The sequence below is a fragment of the Protopterus annectens genome, chromosome 8.part0 (genome assembly GCF_019279795.1).
Source record: "Protopterus annectens isolate FY-2018-M chromosome 8.part0, PAN1.0, whole genome shotgun sequence".
In the NCBI taxonomy this organism is placed as follows: Eukaryota; Metazoa; Chordata; order Ceratodontiformes; family Protopteridae; genus Protopterus; species Protopterus annectens.
The window spans coordinates 962,677,724-962,692,904 of NC_056741.1; the positions used below are offsets into that span (position 1 = coordinate 962,677,724).

General features: G+C 34.5%; 1 long non-coding RNA gene across 1 annotated transcript in view; it reads right to left on the minus strand.

Moving 5' to 3' along the window:
• Positions 1-8,134: 8,134 nt before the first annotated feature.
• LOC122809183 overlaps positions 8,135-15,181 on the minus strand; it is a 259,803-nt gene continuing 252,756 nt past the window's right edge. Inside the window, exon 2 of the long non-coding RNA XR_006365867.1 lies at positions 8,135-9,484. This is a non-coding gene — a long non-coding RNA (uncharacterized LOC122809183). The remainder of the gene's footprint in view (positions 9,485-15,181) is intronic.

The window sequence follows — 15,181 nt, forward strand, 5'->3', positions numbered from 1 at the left end:
GTTATTCTGGTAACTTTCTAAGTATATAAAAGAGACATTTAAAATATGTTCCAGATTTCTGAATCATAGAATCATAGGATCATAAGACGTTACTAGACTATTGGCCCTAAGGGTCTTACAAGCCTAGCCAAGAATTTAGCCCATGTTCCGACAAGTCAGCACCCAATGCCTCTGTCCAGCAGAGACACAGGTAGAATCCCAGGGGTATATTTTCTGCTACCCATCCAGTTATCCAGGTTATGCTTAAAAAGGGTTAATAAGGGACTTTGCTTGATGTGGAGCTGGAGTGTATTCTACAGAAGAGGGAGTCTGTGGGACACAAATCGTTCCACCAACAAGTCCTATTAATGTCACAGACCAGGTTGAGGTTGCACGTGCGGGCGGAGCTTGACTTGTGGATATGCAGCAGTCTCATTAAGGTGGGGTCTAAGATTGCTTTGTATGCCAGACAGAGGTCACCTCTGAGGAGTCTGTAGGAGACTGAGTAGCAGGACAGGACTTTTAGCCTATCTGTATAGGATAGATGTTTGAGGCACTGAATTCTCCTGGTGAGGAACCTCTGTGGTCTCTCCAACTGCTGCATGTGCTTTGTGAAGTACATGTTGAAAGGGGCATTGTACTCAATAATGGGTCTTATAAGGGAAGAATACAGAGATGTTATGAGCACCTTGTCCCTGGATGAGATACCCCTACTGATAGCACCAAAATGGGACACATTTCTGGTGCATTATTTATGCATGTGTTCATTTAATCTCATGCAGATAGCTGAGGTTTTTGTGTGTGTGTGTGTGTGTGTGTGTGTGTGTGTGTGTGTGTGTGTGTGTGTGTGTGTGTGTGTGCGCGTGTGTGCATGCATGTGTGTGTGTGTGTGTGTGTGTGTGTGTGTGTGTGTGTGTGTGTGTGTGTGTGTGTGTGTGTGTGTGTGTGTGTAAATACCTGGTTCCTACAACCCACATTAGTTATTGTGTAAAGGGAAGAAGCACAGTAAACAGGAACATCATCATATGAGCCATGTATGTTCTTTGGGTAAAATCTTTAATTTCCTTGTTTTGTTTAATGTTGGCAGTAGGTTTATATTTGGCTGTGAATAAACTGGACAGCATGCAGTCTATGAGTTTAATTATAATATTTTAACTATGGTTATGTTTTTAATTTAGCTTGTTTTTTGCAGGCACACTGGTATGAAATGTATTGTTTTGAGCCACTCCAGTCTGGTACTTAGTGCAGAAGTTCAAGGCTATGAACTTGAGTGTTAATGACTGGTTTCTATAGTGTAATGTTTGATACCCTCAGCCTCCCTTTGTCTCCTGTGTGACTCGTTGACCAAGTGACTTCACTTTACATTGCTCCTAGACTGCCCCTGAAAAGTGACATTTGCTTTTAGTGGGATGTCAATGCTGTTAGCAAATGTGCTGTGCATTTGTCTTTTGAATTTATGCACTCCTCACATAGCCACTAATTAATGCCTCACTATATGTTGTTTGACTTTTGAATGCAAGCATATGTATTGTAGTTTAACAGGTTACCAGATGCATTTTCAATAAATGTGAGTCAGAAGGGAAAAGAAGTTTACTATTGCGTCTGCTAAGTCTGTTTTCATTGCGAAACTGTTTTGTTTTGATTAGCAAATGGCTGTTAGTGGTTTTGCTGTAAAAGTTGAGAAAGTAGTTTTAAATTAAATCCAGACCTCCAGACAGACAGCCAAGTAATGGGATATTGCTATGGCTGCAGGGGGGACCCAGTCCATTACCCTGATTAGGGCCCCATTTGACAAAGATCCAGCTCTATATCCCCATGCCTGCACACCATCCACAACAGTACTTCCCCTAACACATATCATTTAACTACTACTTCTACCCACCCAACTACAATATACCATCACAAGTCACATAGTGCATATCACTGCTTGACTACCAAATCCTTCTGATATTCTTAATAATTGCACAGTTCAGAGTTAATATTCTGTGCATTTGCTGTTTCCTGCATATAAACAAACTGATTTGGCTTATCTTTGAAACCTCCCTTTCTATTTCACCCCACAAAATTACTTACATACATACCTCTCCTTCCTATAGCCCTTATCACTTTGTCAAGCTACTTAATACAACGTTTTGGAATCTGTGTTTACTATAGATATCAGTCTCCACTTGTTTAACAATCTAAAATCCCCTTTGGTTTTCAGAAATGTCAATGTCCCCTTCCTGCATTTTTTATGAGAAATTACCCCTACAAAAGAACATTTACTAATATTTTGTTTCCTGTCTATTTGGTTCTAAAACCCATATTCTAAGCCATCAGTTCATCACAGAAATAGAATCTGTGCTGTACTTTTTAAAGTCTGTTCAAACTGTGTCACATAAATTCTAGAAATTTCTTCTTCCACTAAATCAAAAACTATGGCTGGAATTCAGAAAGGATTACAAGTGGTAATCCTTACTGCCAGTGGTTTCACCTTGCTAAGTCTTACTACCAGTGTTTTCTCCTTTGTGGTAATCCTTCCCAATTCATAGACATTCTTACCACTGTGGTTTCCTGGTAGCAGAAGCATCAGTGCAGATGGTAATCACATTTGGTAGAATGGCTAATGCTAATTAAATATAGGATCTTCCCCAAAAGTGCCTGCACCTACTGATTTATACTGTTGAGTAATTCAGAGAATTGTTGATTGTGTAAATTACCATGGTTGGCAGAAACATTTAATACCATCAAAACATAGATGTTACCCATCAATTTCAAAGGATGAGGTGATGGTGCAGGTAAGTTCAACACAGACATGAGGGTGTGACTTATGTTACTGTATGTATGTGTATGGAAGTGTGTGTGCATGTCTGTCAGGCATAAATGGAGTCAGGTAAATGTGTGTGTATGTATGTCAGGGGTGTGGGTTGTGCATGTGTGTATTTGTATGTTTACATCAATGGATAGTTGCAGTGGGGAAGTTAGATAGGAACTTGAAAGTACAGATGCTCGTGTGAATATGTTTGCCTGTGTGTGCATGTGTGTGTGTGTGTGTGTGTGTGTGTGTGTGTGTGTGTGTGTGTGTGTGTGTGTGTGTGTGTGTGTGTGTGTGTGCACTCACGCATGTGTGCCAGGAGTGTGGGGTATGCATGTGTATGTTTGTATGTTTGAGTAGATGGGTGGTTGCAGTAAGTGAGTTAGATAGGGATTTGAGAGCTTGGCTGTGTGTATGTGTGTGTGTGTGTGTGTGTGTGTGTGTGTGTGTGTGTGTGTGTGTGTGTGTGTGTGTGTGTGTGTGTGCATGTGTGTGTGTGTGTGTGTGTGTGTGCGTGTGTGTGCGTGTGTGTGTGTCTGTGGATGTGTGTTTGTGAATTGGGTGAGTCTATCCACAAGTCCATTTAAGTGTAGGAGGATCGGTTGATGTTGAGTAAAAGTGTGTGTGTGTGTGTGTGTGTGTATATGTGTGTGTGTGTGTGTGTGTGTGTGTGTGTGTGTGTGTGTGTGTGTGTGTGTGTGTGTGTGTGTGTGTGTGTGTCTGTGGATGTGTGTTTGTGAATTGGGTGAGTCTATCCACAAGTCCATTTAAGTGTAGGAGGATCGGTTGATGTTGAGTGAAAGTGTGTGTGTGTGTGTGTGTGTGTGTGTGTGTGTGTGTGTGTGTGTGTGTGTGTGTGTGTAGACATTAATAAATACTTATATAACTTATATTTTGAATGTAAGATTTTTATTCCCATAACAAATACATACTACAGTTTTGCAACATAAGGTGGAGAACCAGTTTTACATCAAAACTATAAAAAAAATGTATACACTACTAAGTAAACAAATAGAAAGCAATTTAAAAATTTTAAGTGAGTGGATGTTATATGAAAATGACCATACTTTCAGAAATGGGAAGGCCCTCTGCTGGTGCCATCAGGTCTCACAACACCCCAGTGGTTCACTTTTTCACTGTAGCATCCATCCTATCATGCATTATTGTTTGTTATAAACCTTACACCTGAAAATATATCAGCAGTATAATGTGTATCTTTAAATCAGATCAAAACATCAGAGCATACTTCTCCATCTTCCATGGATTTCGACCACTCTCTACTAAATGCCTCAGAAACAAATAATATCATATAAATGATGTCAGACTGTTTTCAAAATAAATAACCTAATTTTTGCCCTTTAAACTCTTCATGCTCACAGACTAAAATATAATTTCCTACTTTTTGACTTTCACTTATATTTTGCTTGCATTTCTGCTTCCTAACCCATTCCCCTATGGATAACAGTTTTCTTTTCTTTTCCTCAAAATCAGTGCTTTCAGAATCCTACCAGTTTCCTAATTCTTCTTTAGAAAGCAATGGGTCAGAAATCTGTAATGCAGTATGTTAATTTTTTTTCTGGGCTTCTATGATATCATCTTCCACAAAATATATGTCTAAATCTTTGACATCCTGTTTATTCCCGTCATGTTTTGTCAAATTTACCAGCAATATCCTTCTGTACTACTGAAATATGCTTCAAAAGGACCTTTCTAAATGATGCTCAGACAATAAAATTTCCCCTATCCTTATACCTGGTCCACTGGATTCACACTCCCAGATAACCTGACCCTTTTCTTTTCACCCACAGCAAAAGTGATTGAGATATTTAATGACTAAATGATTCTTACATTGATAAATGTAACAATTAATAATCTGGCTATATATCAATATAACAATTAACTTTTTGGCCTCATTATCAAGCCACAACCATCTATCTTCTAATAGTTAATTTCCTATCCTCATCCATAAAGGCAATCTGCCATGATTTAACTAACACAATAAACAGTTTCACACTGTCAGAAACATTCCTAATATCCACTTCAATCAAAGTTTCTGATTTGAAAACCTTGCACTAACTTTCTTTCATTAGCTATTAGTTCTTTAAAATTAAAATCTTTGAAAGATCGCTCAGTTTTATGAATGCTTAGCTTATTCAGGCACTCAGTATAATCTGTGCATTCTAAACATCAAATCATAAAAAGGTTTCTTTGGGAGCACGAATCAAGGCTTTTACCTGCTGTGATTAAAACCCTAGTGGAACAATCAGATTATTCCAAAATAAGTGCCTTCCCAGTAGCATAACATGGCGATTGCAACAAAAATGACAAATAGGCTTCCTTTCTTGTAATCATGCTTTATCTACTCATTTACTAGTGACAACAGTGTGACAAGGATGTGCTGACACTCCATTCTGCTCACTTTTTTGCCTTCTTCTTCTGCAGTTACACAATTCTGAGTACTTTATGCAGCTTGAGTGTTCAAGACAACTTTAGGTCACATCCAAGTGCAGAAAGTCTGCTGCTATGTTTTCACCCATTCCATCACTTCAGCACAAAGTAAGCTATAAAGAGAACAAATTACTAGAATGAGACTGAAATAGGTCCAGTGGGATCAGTGCACTACCCTGGTTAACAAATTTAAAATAAATAAATAAAATAGTGACTTGTGGATCTGGAGCATCAATTGATCACTGCAATGTATCAATAGGCAGTATTCCAATAAGTAATCAACATTTTTCTCAGTCTAGTGTCCCAGTAATATTTATTTCATTGAAAAGCTCATTATCTATTTTGGAGTTCAGGATTTTATAGCGTGTGTGTGTGTGTGTGTGTGTGTGTGTGTGTGTGTGTGTGTGTGTGTGTGTGTGTGTGTGTGTTAGTGCATGCATGCTTTTATGTATGTGTGCATTCATCTGTGGGTATGTGCATGCTTGTGTATGGCTTTGAGCTTTAAACTGAGGAAAAACTGTAATTGCCATTACATACAGAATGCCTGCATGGTAATTTGGCATTCCTATTGGATATAAGAAATTGTTCTGTTCTATTGTGGTATGAATTATAAGATTATACTGAGTATCCTAATGACAAGTGACTTGGGGGTACCTAACACAGTTGGCAACTGAAATGTTTCTGAGAATAGGATGCAGAATGCTGTGCATATTATTGTATTAAACATGGTGGACTACTCAACACTGTTAGAAAGGATTAGGCCAACATGCCACATGTTACCCATATGCTGCAGAGTGGTTTGGTTCTCTCACTACTGTCCAGTGCACTCCTAGTCAAATTAAGCACCAAAGTGTGTATACATAACATTTATGAGATAGATGAAGGCTTTTAACCATGTGATTCTTCATTTTTCAGATTCTAATTTGAAGTCCTTCATCTATTTTGTTTTGCATTGCATTGCTTTACACAATATGTACTGTAAAATTATTGTCCATAAATTCGTGCTAATTGCACATTTCTAACATAATAAGACCCTTACATACTGTCTGTATTTTTTTTCCTTTTTAGCAGAGATACTAATTCAGGTTGTTTTTACTGAATTTCTTAGAACTAATAGTGTACAGTAATACTGTATCTGTATATGGAAATATTGAGCTAGATTTCGTTATGCTTAATGCTGCATACAAGAGACAAAGAAAAAGAATGATGAAAAAATAATTATTTTATATGATCATATCAGACTTGTGTTGCTGAAAATGAAAAGGCTTAGAGGTAATCCAAATTTTGAAATAAGCGAAAGTAAATGGCAGGTCCCATTTAAAATGGCCAATTTATTAATCATCTTTGTGAATATCCTGTATGAAAACCCAAAAATAGATTTCATTTAAGGCTACTGTAAGAAGATGGATATGAGATGGACTTTGCTCTTCTGTAAAACAACACAAATAGATCACAAACAACACCTGAATATCAAGCTATATATCTATTAAACCCTTTCTGTTGTTGCAATAAAGAATTGAAAATATTAGTTTATAACATTAGATAAATACTAGTGACATTGTGTAACAACATATTAATAGATTTAAAGTTACTATGATGCATTGCTTAGGTTATTTAACATAGATATTAAGTCTTGTCTTTATAGTAACACAATTAGTACATATGTATATATATTTAATGGTGTTTTCTAAGAATCCTACAGATGATATTTGTTATTTATATATGAGTTTTTTATATTTTTATATATATATTTTTAAATCAGAGTAAAGTAATGCAATTTGATGTTAATATATTGTTTTTAATGATCATAGTAAATACAATATGAGGAAGTGATTTGAATATATGCACTAGCACTTTAAATATCAAGATGGATTATTGGCGCCAAAAAGTTTTTAATAGGAAGAATTTAAACTGTGGTTACTGTTCTGAGGAAGTCTGCTTATGCAGATGAAAGCGCTTAACTGTATCGTACTTTGGATTAGTTTTTATTGATGTATTGTTAATAAACATTCAGCCTTGTTTGAGCCGTGGTCATCTCGCTGCTTTTTATAAACATAGCTTAGGCGGTGGTGTGCCGTCTTTTAGCTTGATCTTCTGTAAAACAACTATTTCCATTCATGCATTCATTCATTTCCTGATACCTGCTTTACTCTATTCACAGTCACAAGCAGAAGCCTATATTAGGTATAAGACATAGAACAAATCCCAAATGGTATACCAGTCCTTTATAGGATGGACACACTTACATGCATACTGAAAAGACAGTACTATAGAAAATGTAGTGAGTCACCAATTTAAACTAACAGGATATGTTAAAAAGTGGGAAGAAACCACAGACCCCAGAAAAAGAACATATAAAATTATGGGGAGCGTGCATACAGGACCACAGTAGGGAAAAAAAACAGAGAACCAAGAACTGCTCATCAGAAATTGTAGCTTCTGCAACTTTATGCCACCCTTTGCTGAGTTTCTAAAGTAAAGAATGTGTTACTTAATTAGATAGGTTGATAGTCAGAATAGGAAATAGTTTTGCTGAGTAGCAACATTAATTGCTAGCTAGATAGGTGGTTTGAGTGACAGTCAGCTTATTACTAGCTAGATAGGTGGTCTGAGTGACAGTCAGCTTACTATGTAGCTAGATGGATGGATATCAGATAGATACACAGGTAGAAAGATGCACAGAAAAATAGATGGATGGCTGCATAAATATAGATAAGCTACAGTAATAAAGAAAGGGAAGCTTAATGGACAATAAGTGATCGGCTGTAAATAATCATTTAGCATATTATGCCTTATTTTCTTTTACTCCATTACAGAACACCACCATTTTTAACAAAAGGCAATTATAACTGATCTTTTTATTCATAAGATTATGAAATGACCCAGTGCAGACTATGTCACATGAAAAATGAATCAATTTCAAAATGGAGTTTACTGAAATAACACAGAAGGAATTAATATAATGTGGTTACAAGTATATTTGATGAAATACAGCTATTGTTCTACAAAAAAGGAAGCAGAGTGTGAGAACAACTCGTTCTACAAATCATCTATAACAGACATTGTGAAGCAAAGAAGAAAAATGAATATAATGTCTGATCGTTTTCCAACACTTTACAAGATTGCGTTAAGAAATGAAGTGAGATAATGCATTAAAATCTAAACATTCACAAAAGAAGGCTACACTGGTTTACAAAGATGTCACGTTTTGTTAGATTAATGGCCTCCTAATTGATTTATTTTAGCCATTTTATGGCATTACAGTTAGTCACAGATAAACGTATAGCAAAGTACTAGAATTTTCAGTACATTTATGATGTTACATGAAGCTTGCCTTATTTAATACTCATCTTTAATTATTTAAATGAAGCAAATTGCCAACCGCAATAGCTGTAAAGGCTAAGATTTCTATCACTTCAGCCTTTTTAGTTTAAGACCTCCTCAGACATTTTCTTTTCTGCTTTGTAAAGTTAGAAATCTACACATTTTAAATGTACATCACACATGTTAGATGAAAAGTCTTCATATAATTCCTTCTGTATAAAATGAAAACATGCTCATGACATATTTTCATCTACAGATATTCCTTGTTCTGATTACTAAACTGTAAATTAAAGTACACTTTTTATGTATTAATACTCCAAAGGTATTCCTTATTTATCAGTACACTGTAAATTAAGTATCATTTCAATATGTACTTCTGGTTCATGTATGTTGAACTTACTTTTACATTTCCTCTAGATATATATTTTTTTCATATACAAATTTCTTCAAAATATGCCATTACAACATATGCTAATAAAATAATGTGCTTACTAAGTCATCAATATAGAGACATTCAAGGCAGGATAACAAGATGTGTCAGAAAAGTGAAGAGAGACTCATAAACTACAAGAGCAACCTTATTCAGCTTTACCAGCATGGAAAGAGAAGATATCAAAATCTGTATCTCCACTGTGTTATGGACATTACGTCCTGAAAAAGGTGACTTGTTTGAAGATTTGTTATCTTCTTGGCAAGACCTGCTGTCAGCTAGGAGTCCACACCTGCAACATTTTATCCCAGAGATATATAGCTTGTCTCATTGTTGTTTGCAGGACCCTGCTGGTCAGTTGTCCAACACAGTCTGTACTGTGTGTCATCTTAGGTTGATACCTGAATACTTGGTTCATTATCACTAATGAAGCCATTTCCTAATATTAAGAAAGCGGGTCCATCTTCATTGGCTTGCAGGCAAAAATGGAGAGAAGATACCTAGAAAAACTGAGAAGACAGATTTATTTTTGCAGAGTAGAAAATGTTGTTGCATACTATTATCCTTGTACTTCTAGAAATGTTTCTCACTCGAGTCATGTAACTTATCCAGTCTAAGTCCACTTTTTAAAAATTCCACATTTAAGTAAAACTACAAGATTCTTAAAATTCTTAATAATAGAATATGAAGACCAGGTCAACAACACATTCCTGATGGACAAGTGTTCATTTTTTTGATCTCGGGATTGATAATCAGGGTACAAAAAGTATTTTCATCTCTGCAAATGATCTGCATTTTCCTTTGCTATGTCAGAGCATGTGAGCAAATGAAAGCCTTAAAGAGTTGACTATAACATTCATTCAATGTCTGGCATTTCATAAAACACTGAGAAGTTCCATTCAAGTTCCTAATTAAAAATGTTCTGTAATCTGTAGCAAGCTATCTCTAAATCTAAGACAATTAGAAGTTCCTTCTGCATTTATACAAATCATAATCCCTTACTTGTGCAATAATGCAAAATATAGAGCATATATATGATGATATTATAACATTACACAAAGCTCACTATCCCACAGATTAACCATTGCTCTCTTAACTATATACAAAACAACTGTCTCGCTGTACCGTTCATATGATACTCAGTAAGCTATTACTGCCATTCGTCTCGCTTAAGGATGTAAACCTCCTGAATATGTTTACTTTCAAAAAAATAGAACATTTTTGATATCTTTACAGATAAACTGTTGTTATTTGAAATTCTAATTCATTGGTGGTTGTGGAAGGACTGATTTTAGAGTGGTTTGCAGATAATGAATACATTGGCTGATTTATAATAATGAATACTTGAACATTGCCTTAACTGCACCACTTTACAACATACGTATGTGACACTGGTTTGCATCTCCCTCTCTCCCTTTCTCTCTCTCTCTCTCTCTGTCATTGTTACTTAATTGTTATTGGCATATGAGTCATGTAATTATAAGATATATAGCTGGAATCTTCTCCTTGATTTCCCACAGAAAATAAGACTTGCCAAGCAAGGCTGAGCTGGTTAACAAAATATACATGGAATAAAGGTAAATTAATAAATAGTGCTTTCAGACATCGCCTGGGAGTACTGTAATTTGAAGATTCCTTGCCTTCTGTCAGCTTCTTATGACTGAATAACAACTATTTCTCCATTCAGTAAATTCACTGAACTTAGAATGCATTCTCTGGAAAACGTGCTACTGTGTGTTCATATGTTTAATCAAAATATTTTACTTTTACAATGGAGAAGCTAGATCCTATTAATGCAGTCTAGGCCACAATTTAATGTTCATTGTTTATATCTGCATCGCATTTTTCTCCAAAACCTCTTCTTCTTTTCTCTTTTATCCCTTCTTCTTCCACAGCCATATAGTTAAGCAATTATGCTATAAGCAAGATGTGGTGACAGCAATATAATGCCACCTGCTTCCAAAAAATATAACATAATAGGCAGGGGCTACAGGTTGCACATCTTGTACTATAGTAACTGATTTTTGATATGATGTAGAACAAGGAGAATGGGGTGTGAATCCCATCAAGACTGAGTCCAGTACCCTTTAGTGTAAGCTTAACAAATGTTACTGAAACTTGATTGGTGTTATTTTGCAATCACGCTCACACACAATATTTACTAGAATGGGGAGAAGGTATATGTGGAGGGGTGTGGCCAGCATGGGCTCTGTGTAGCAGAAAATTTCACTAGCTCCACTAAAGGAATTATTCATTCACTGGAAATTTGTCTTATATCTAAAAACTTGGATTTTTTTCTACATAATTTGGTAGCATTTAACATTTTCTACAGAAATATCTACTTAGAAATCAGAAGTGGACTTATTTTCCAGTTACATTTCATCAGGATAACTATCTCTCATCTGAAAGAATTTCATCATGAGCTTTACAAAGACAGGCAGTCAGGATTCCAGCCTATAAAAGGAACTGCAAACAAGAATAACTAATATTCAAGAACTTACTACAGAGATTGACAAGATTGACTCTAAAATTGACAATTTTAAAGAAAAAGCTACTAAACAGATGGACATGCTTCATGAGGATTTAAAACAACAAAAAATCCAAATAACAAGTATTGAAGAATCTCTGACAGATTTTGACGGCAGATTAGTGGAAAATGAAAACAACATAGAATTTTTACTTAAGCAAAACACTGCATTACAACATAAATTGGATGATTTAGAGAACAGATCATGCCGGAATAATATCAGGATCTTTGGTCTTCCGGGAAATATAGAAGGAAACAATTTGTCAAGCTTTCTCAATACCTAGCTACCAAAAACATTAGATTTACCCGAGGCTATGTCTTTTGGAATAGAAAGATCCCACCGGTCACTAACAACAGTAAACAGCATTAAAAGGAAACTACATAGATCTGTCATAGTAAAATTTCTCTCTTCATCAGATAAAGAACTTATTTTAAAAACTGCCTGGTCAAAATCTCCTTTAAAATATAATGATTCAGTCATTTGTTTTGACAATGACTATTCAACAATGGTTATTGCTAAGAAATTTTTTTTTTATCTTTGATTAAGGAACTAAAAAAATACAGATCAAAACTCATCTCCTATTTCCTGTGAAGTTAAAGATTTTTCTTCCTGAGGGTCATTCGGTGTTTGAGGAACTTGATGTTGTTCTAGCTTTTGTTAAAAACCTCAAATTACTAGAAAGAATAGAAGAAATGGATTGGGTTAATGTCCTCTCTTAAAAGAATGGCTTCTAATTCTGCATGGAAAACTACTGAAAAACAAAAGAGACTGAAAAACAAATGATTTATAACTCAGTTTACTTTATGCTATGCTAACATTATGGACTTTATATTATCAACAAATATGTTTTGTTATGTTATTCTTTTAAGGTAAGAACCTTTCTTTTCATATATGGTATTTTCTTACAATTTAGCATTCATACCTTAATACAGTTTGACACAATATATATATATTGCTAATTCTCCTTTTCTTCGTTTTATATATAGAATAATATTTTCTTTTTCAATTTTCTTTTCAAACAACTAAACCTAATCTATAGTAATCATAATATCATTACATGCATTACAGTATAACTAAAATTCTATTAATTTCTTTAATACATTTTTACATTCATAAATCTACTAATATTACACTTCTACACATTTAATATCTTACAATACAAGGCAAAATGTAGTGAAAAGGTATAGTAAGGGACAGCTTATTGCAAAGCAAACAGTTTCCCATCCCTTCTCTTCTAACAGATTATATATCTTATGTTTTATCTTGTGAATTTTCAGGTAAATAATAGGATATAATATAATATACTTTTATAATAACTCCCTTCTTCTTTACTAGATATGCATATGATAATCAACAATAACTTCAAAGGTTAGCATTATTTGCCAGTTGTAAGAACATCATATAATGTGATAACACATATACGTTTCACTCTTTATTTTGGTAATATCTCCCATGTATCAGGTTGTCAAGATATATGCTTTTTTTTTCTCTTTCTTTTATTGGTGAGATGACATAAAACTTTGAATATTATAGTCTTAAAATGTTATTTAACATCTACATGTACTGTAATTAGAGTTTGCCTGTGGTGGTGATGTTGTTTTCTGTCTTATAAATGCATTGACTTTCCTGTTGTGATAAGCTGGTTGTTTACCTTTAAAATTCAAGGTATCATATATCTGCATAAAGACACCCTAGTAAAGTTTTTTTTGTTTGCTGTTTAGTTTCGGCGGTATCCCGCTGATTCATTACACAGAGACCATCTTCTGTTTTACTTACCTCACACTCCTATCACACGAGACAACACCATTTTAAAAAAAAAGAACTTCCTTTAAGCTTGAAAGCTTTTCTAGTTATCTGCTTCGCATTCTCAGCAATGCGAAGCTTGCCGATGATGTCACCGGTAGGAGACGAGTCTCTCTATAGGAAGTACAGATCAACACAATGGCCAAGAAGGGATTTCTTCACTTCTTTTTGGTTCAAAAGTAGAATGAAGTTCATAGTATTAGTTTTTCTTATTCTACATCTTTTTATCTCGGTTTCCGGTCACAAGAAAACAAAGAGTCAACAAGATAGATGACAGAAGAAGGAAATGATAAAGGAAAGGGAAGAAAAAAGAAGTTACAGAAGTGAGATATACTTTACATGTGAGCATGAATATCCTTTACATTTAGTTTGATGCTATAAAAATGGTATCTAATAGTTAATGTTTAGATACTTGTGTTGTGCTTGCCTCACATTTATATGTCTGTTTTATTATATTGTTTTTATCTTATTATCAAAGGTGATTTTCTGTTTATTCACTGCAGACTAAAATTGGGTGACATTTTTTTTACATTCCAAACTACAGCATTTAAGACAGTCTATGTGTTTCAGTGTTGTTATTAAACAAGAGCTCTAGGAACTATTTATTATATGATTTTAACAATTTTCATTTAAATATAAATGTACACAAAGCTGACTGTTTTAATCTTAGATTTTCTATTAATACTGGATGTTGATTGTTGCCAGATCATACTTGCCTAGTTACATGGGTTAAATACACATGCAGTACTAATATAGAGTGTTGCAATTAATTTCTTCTTTATTTTAACTCATTTTTTTTTCTTTTTCTACCTGTTTTCTATCATTTATTTTCTCTGTTTCAATTTCCTTTAACGATTCTGGCAGTTTTCCCCTACCTAACTAGTTTTACGATAATTGCTTTTATGTTTCCTTGATGCAAAACATGCACTCACAGTTTTGCAGTTATTTTATTGATTTAGTAATAAAAGAGGGTAATGATTTGGTTTGTATCTACATTTCTAAATTGTTTCCAAGCTTTTATGATAAGATACAATGTTGGTGTTTTCCCTTAAGCAGGGAGACAGTTCTTTATTGAAGTTTACACATCAATTTTATTGAAAAATTAGTTGTGTTTAATAATCCAGACAACTACAGTAGCAAAGAATTTTCTGATAGGTGTATCCTCATTTACATAGATATAACAATATATTATTTGTAAATGGTCAAATTTAGTGGCTTTGGAATATAACAATTCTCCTTGGTTGTCCTGAAAATGGTGCAGACTTGAAAATGCAATTTCTTTGTTTTATGATATTGTATCTACTGCTAAAATGGTGGTTTATATTTTGTGTATTCAGACTTCTATGCCAAGAAAGTTATAACATGTTAATGTAAGACAGTTTTATGAGATGACTCCTCTGAATAATGAGTTGTTTATTATCTATGTCATGCAAATAAATAATCTTGGCTGGGTATCAGATAAGACTTGTGTACATCTGCAACTTTATTGTTCAAGGAGGTCACTGCGTGACATGTTAGAGTTTATTAAAGACACATTAGATGGAGAAGAGCATCTGCATTACAAGCAAATAATTGCATTTGAAAGGAGGTTCAACAGTGATGGGGTAATTCATGCCTCTCGGTCTCTTAGTGTAGGAAATCTGGACAAAGTCTAGGATAATGCGGAAGGAATAAGGGTCTTCAGATGAGATAAATTTTGAGTACTGCTTATATAATCTTAAAATTTGCTAGTATAATAGGATTGGTGTTGGCAGGTATTTTGTGAGGAATATGAAGTCTGAAACTCAAACTTATACCATTATTTAGTTACTTTAATCCTCAGCGATTTTCAGTAATTGACACATTTTATGAAGAATAGGTCAAAATATGAAGTAA